Genomic DNA, 6,448 nt, shown 5'->3' with positions numbered 1-6,448 from the left:
TAAAGATGGACGTGTCCGAAACCTTCCCCGGTGTTCGGATGTTCTGGTGAAAATATATCACATTTTTCCCTTTTTGGGGGGATATCCAAGTTTTTATAGATGGTATTTGATGTATATGAGTCCATGGCGTCTATATAAACACAAAAAATGGAGTAAACGGTTTTTATTTAGGTGTAAAAGGGAAAAAAAGGGATTATTATTCTTGGTCTGGACGTCGGCCAGTAGTCAGCCAGGGTTGGTCTCCTCTCTTATATATCTTATTTTTGTGGCTTCCAGGGAGGGTTCTTGTTCTGAGGAAGTGGAGCTGAGCTCCCCTATCCTCGGACCCAGAGCCCCATATATCCCTCCCCCTTTTAGAATCCCCGTGGGCGCCATACGGGTTTAGTGCTTCGCGTGTGCTTTAAAGTTTGAGGTAATAAAGGAGAGTTCTTGATCCGAGGGAGTGGAGCCGCCTTCCCCTTCCTCGGATCAAGATCCCCCATACACTCCCATCCTTTCAGGATCCGCGGACGGCGGGGGAGCCCATACGGATATAGCGCTCCCCGCGTAAATATTTTTTTTATTGAAAAATTTTCGAAGGTAATAAAAGGGTTTTTTGATCCGAGGAAGTGGATCTGCCCTCCCTCACCTTGGATCAAGATCACATTCCCCACACCCCACCAGAAACCCCATTTGCCCCATACGGGCTTAGCGTTCCCATTTATCTTTATTATGAAGGGGGGGAAAAATAGGTAATAAAAAAATCACTAATAATGCGATGTTTCGCCCATAAACTTTGGCCATATTGAGTTAAAAACAGATTGATATGTGTTGCTTTATTAAGGACGTTTTGCCCCCCAGTGACATTTTGCTCAATGTGTGGGCGAAATGTTGTCAATAATGTATCACTGGTGGCCCGTGGCCTGGTGATGGTGGCCCGTGGCCTGGTGATGGTGGCCCGTGGCCTGGTGATGGTGGCCCGTGGCCTGGTGATGGTGGCCCGTGGCCTGGTGATGGTGGCCCGTGGCCTGGTGATGGTGGCCCGTGGCCTGGTGATGGTGGCCCGTGGCCTGGTGATGGTGGCCCGTGGCCTGGTGATGGTGGCCCGTGGCCTGGTGATGGTGGCCCGTGGCCTGGTGATGGTGGCCCGTGGCCTGGTGATGGTGGCCCGTGGCCTGGTGATGGTGGCCCGTGGTCTGGTGATGGTGGCCCGTGGCCTGGTGATGGTGGCCCGTGGCCTGGTGATGGTGGCCCGTGGCCTGGTGATGGTGGCCCGTGGCCTGGTGATGGTGGCCCGTGGTCTGGTGATGGTGGCCCGTGGCCTGGTGACGGTGGCCCGTGGTCTGGTGACGGTGGCCAGTGGCCTGGTGAAGGTGGCCCGTGGCCTGGTGACAGTGGCCCATGGCCTGGTGACGGTGGCACATGGCCTGGTGATGGTGGCCCATGGCCTGGTGACGGTGACCCATGGCCTGGTGACGGTGGCCCATGGCCTGGTGACAGTGGCCCATGGCCTGGTGATGGTGGCCTGTGGTCTTGTGATGGTGGCCTGTGGTCTGGTGATGGTGGCCCGTGGCCTGGAGTTTACCTGGAGAGAGTTTCGGGGGTCAACGCCCCCGCGGCCCGGTCTGTGACCAGGCCTCCTGGTGGATCAGCCCCTGATCAACCAGGCTGTTGCTGCTGGCTGCACGCAAACCAACGTACGAGCCACAGCCCGGCCTGGTGATGGTGGCCCGTGGCCTGGTGATGGTGGCCCGTGGCCTGGTGATGGTGGCCCGTGGCCTGGTGATGGTGGCCCGTGGTGTTAGTGGACTGGTGTGGGTCACATCCTGGGTGTTAGTGGACTGGTGTGGGTCACATCCTGGGTGTTAGTGGACTGGTGTGGGTCACATCCTGGGTGTTAGTGGACTGGTGTGGGTCACATCCTGGGTGTTAGTGGACTGGTGTGGGTCACATCCTGGGTGTTAGTGGACTGGTGTGGGTCACATCCTGGGTGTTAGTGGACTGGTGTGGGTCACATCCTGGGTGTTAGTGGACTGGTGTGGGTCACATCCTGGGACAAAACTGACATAATTTGAGGGAAATGCTCAGCATAACAAGCGGCTTTCTATATAGTAGTATGTCACTGATGTCAGCTATGATCTGTATACCTTGTACATGTAGAAAATAAAGATATTATTATTATTATTATTATTACTATTATTATTATTATTATTATTATTATTATTATTATTATTATTATTATTATTATTATTATTATTATTAAGATAACATTGATGAGGAAAAAAGATTGATTCTGACTGTGGCTGCTGTCTGTGTGGAGACAAAATATAAATTCATGAAGTATATGATAATCGTACAAATGCATGACAATAAACAATGCAGTATGAAACCACTTGGTGATTATTATTTTTATAGTCAAAACTAAGCGCTAAACTCTAAGGACTCAGCTAGCCCGCCACAATTGTTATTCTTTTCGAATTGCGTGGTGGTAGGAGGTGCTACTTTCATTTTTTGCTTTGCAAACATTTGTTCCTTTATTTAGCCATGTTACATAGAGTGCTAAAGGTGCGCGGTGCATCCTGATGTCTGCGGCCACAAAAACACAAAAAAAGTGTGATATTAGAAACTAAACTAAAATTTTTAAAGAGGTTTGACGATGGACATTGAGGTGTGGATGTTGGAAGAGCTTGTGGTTTCATTATACACCATTTCACTTACAGTCGCAGCTTCCAAGTATGTACTTACTGACGATGTAAAGTGAAGACTTACTGTACAGGTGCTCCTTGACTTACGATGCTTCGAATTACAATATTTTAACTTTATGACGCCGCAAAATCATGAAGGCAGCAAGTCCCTAACTTGTATTCATTTATTTACTTTTCAATACTGGTATTTAGTTACAGTAATTACCTGGAGTTTACCTGGAGAGAGTTCCGGGGGTCAACGCCCCCGCGGCCCGGTCTGAGACCAGGCCTCCTGGTGGATCAGAGCCTGATCAACCAGGCTGTTGCTGCTGGCTGCACGCAAACCAACATACGAGCCACAGCCCGGCTGATCCGGAACTGACTTTAGGTGCTTGTCCAGTGCCAGCTTGAAGACTGCCAGGGGTCTGTTGGTAATCCCCCTTATGTGTGCTGGGAGGCAGTTGAACAGTCTCGGGCCCCTGACACTTATTGTATGGTCTCTTAACGTGCTAGTGACACCCCTGCTTTTCATTGGGGGGATGGTGCATCGTCTGCCAAGTCTTTTGCTTTCGTAGTGGGTGATTTTCGTGTGCAAGTTCGGTACTAGTCCCTCTAGGATTTTCCAGGTGTATATAATCATGTATCTCTCCCTCCTGCGTTCCAGGGAATACAGGTTTAGGAACCTCAAGCGCTCCCAATAATTGAGGTGTTTTATCTCCGTTATGCGCGCCGTGAAAGTTCTCTGTACATTTTCTAGGTCGGCAATTTCACCTGCCTTGAAAGGTGCTGTTAGTGTGCAGCAATATTCCAGCCTAGATAGAACAAGTGACCTGAAGAGTGTCATCATGGGCTTGGCCTCCCTAGTTTTGAAGGTTCTCATTATCCATCCTGTCATTTTTCTAGCAGATGCGATTGATACAATGTTATGGTCCTTGAAGGTGAGATCCTCCGACATGATCACTCCCAGGTCTTTGACGTTGGTGTTTCGCTCTATTTTGTGGCCAGAATTTGTTTTGTACTCTGATGAAGATTTAATTTCCTCATGTTTACCATATCTGAGTAATTGAAATTTCTCATCGTTGAACTTCATTAGTATTTTATGCACTAATTAATTGACAGTAGTTATTTACTTATTTATTTATCATATATTCATATTCGACTTTTGATATTTTCGACTTACAAAGGGTTTATTGGAACATAACCCCATCATAAACTGTGGAGCACCTGTACGTATAAGTAATTTTTGTACATATGTGAATATGCAGACATAATGCTGAAACTCATCCTTAACCCGTAAACGGTCCAAGCAGATCTACGTTCACATGTGTAGTGCTACAAAAGTAGATCTACGTTTTTTTTTTACACATTTTGAAATGTAAAATAAACAAAAAGATCTACTTTTATTACATTCAAATGTTGAAAAAACGTACATATGTGTTTGGACCGTTTACGGGTTAAAACTTGTTACCAGAGGGTTAATAACCAAAGGTACCTCAAGCCAAGCAGTTTGGCATTTATCCTATTATAGTCTCTTAACTTCTCTTCCTCACATATTAGATCACACACTACAGCAGAGATTTGTCCATATAACATGTTTCTAAATGTAAAAAGAAGAAAACTTTCATTTCTTCTTTTTTTTGGTCGTTCTTCCTCGGTGGGAGCCGGCCAGTGTGAAAATAAAAATATAAATTTCTGATCAGTGCTGAAAAATCAGTGATTAGAAATTTGTCTGAAATACTGTAGCTTCATCAGTTTTTTATGAATATTGATGAGATTTATGAATATTTATGAGATTTATGAATATTGATGAGATTTTTGAATATTGATGAGATTTTTGAATATTGATGACATGAATATTTATGAGATTTTTTAATATTATTGAGATTTTATTAATGTTTATGTTTTCATTTAGTTTATTTAATAAGAAACTTTATTAGTTTTATTTTGCATGCCTTGATACTGGTAAAGGGCTCTTGATCTAAAGAATTGGAGCTATCCATCCCTGCCACAGATCAAACCTGATTATTTCTTATTCCCCAGGTACTGTGTGCCTCCCCTGCAGGTTTATTGTTTTCTCACAAACAAAATTATAATGCTATGCACGTAATTATTTGTTTAGCACTTTCCATGATAATAGTCGGTCCAGAGACAGTAGAAGATTATGGAAAAATAGACATAGATGGAGTATAATATGATCTTTTATTGACTACTTATCACTCACATCGGGTGATATGTGTGGGCAAAATGTAGTCGGTATAGGATCGCATTATAGTGTGTTTGTGTTTGTTTTTATATGTCAGTATTTAATGCCACTTATCTCCAGAAGATTATGGAGAAGGAGCATGGACACGGGGGTCGTCCCACAGTTACTAAAAACAACAGACATAGCCCCACTCCACAAAGGGGGCAGTAAAGCAACAGCAAAGAACTACAGACCGATAGCACTAACATTCCATATCATAAAAATCTTTGAAAGAGTCCTAAAAAGCAAGATCACCACCCATCTAGAAACCCATCAGTTACACAATCCAGGGCAACATGGGTTTAGAACAGGTCGCTCCTGTCTGTCTCAACTATTGGATCACTACGACAAGGTCCTAGATGCACTAGAAGACAAAAAGAATGCAGATGTAATATATACAGACTTTGCAAAAGCCTTCGACAAGTGTGACCATGGCGTAATAGCGCACAAAATGCGTGCTAAAGGAATAACAGGAAAAGTCGGTCGATGGATCTATAATTTCCTCACTAACAGAACACAGAGAGTAGTCGTCAACAGAGTAAAGTCCGAGGCAGCTACGGTGAAAAGCTCTGTTCCACAAGGCACAGTACTCGCTCCCATCTTGTTCCTCATCCTCATATCCGACATAGACAAGGATGTCAGCCACAGCACCGTGTCTTCCTTTGCAGATTACACCCGAATCTGTATGACAGTGTCTTCCATTGCAGACACTGCAAGGCTCCAGGCGGACATCAACCAAATCTTTCAGTGGGCTGCAGAAAACAATATGAAGTTCGACGATGAGAAATTTCAATTACTCAGATATGGTAAACATGAGGAAATTAAATCTTCATCAGAGTACAAAACAAATTCTGGCGACAAAATAGAGCGAAACACCAACGTCAAAGACCTGGGAGTGATCATGTCGGAGGATCTCACCTTCAAGGACCATAACATTGTATCAATCGCATCTGCTAGAAAAATGACAGGATGGATAATGAGAACCTTCAAAACTAGGGAGGCCAAGCCCATGATGACACTCTTCAGGTCACTTGTTCTATCTAGGCTGGAATATTGCTGCACACTAACAGCACCTTTCAAGGCAGGTGAAATTGCTGACCTAGAAAATGTACAGAGAACCTTCACGGCACGCATAACGGAGATAAAACACCTCAATTACTGGGAGTGCTTGAGGTTCCTAAACCTGTATTCCCTGGAACGCAGGCGGGAGAGATACATGATTATATACACCTGGAAAATCCTAGAGGGACTAGTACTGAACTTGCACACGAAAATCACTCACTACGAAAGCAAAAGACTTGGCAGACAATTCAACATCCCCCCAATGAAAAGCAGGGGTGTCACTTGCACATTAAGAGACCATACAATAAGTGTCAGGGGCCCGAGACTGTTCAACTGCCTCCCAGCATACATAAGGGGGATTACCAACAAACCCCTGGCAGTCTTCAAGCTGGCACTGGACAAGCACCTAAAGTCGGTTCCTGAGCAGTCGGGCTGTGGCTCGTACGTTGGTTTGCGTGCAGCCAGCAGTAACAGCCTGGTT

At 45.0% G+C, this 6,448-nt stretch overlaps 1 protein-coding gene across 2 annotated transcripts in view; it reads left to right on the top strand.

Moving 5' to 3' along the window:
* The first annotated feature begins 204 nt into the window (after positions 1-204).
* The window catches only part of LOC128698297 (F-box only protein 30), a 56,978-nt gene continuing 50,734 nt past the window's right edge, over positions 205-6,448 (top strand). Inside the window, exon 1 of one of the 2 annotated variants that reach the window (XM_070104430.1) lies at positions 205-234. The gene's annotated coding sequence lies outside the window, so the exon portion shown is untranslated. Of the gene's footprint in view, positions 235-265; positions 413-6,448 lie in introns of those variants that run through there. The other variant, XM_070104431.1, reaches the window with a different exon arrangement.

Source organism: Cherax quadricarinatus, chromosome 92 (genome assembly GCF_038502225.1).
Source record: "Cherax quadricarinatus isolate ZL_2023a chromosome 92, ASM3850222v1, whole genome shotgun sequence".
Classification (NCBI taxonomy): Eukaryota; Metazoa; Arthropoda; class Malacostraca; order Decapoda; family Parastacidae; genus Cherax; species Cherax quadricarinatus.
This window is presented reverse-complemented; position numbering and strand designations above follow the sequence as displayed.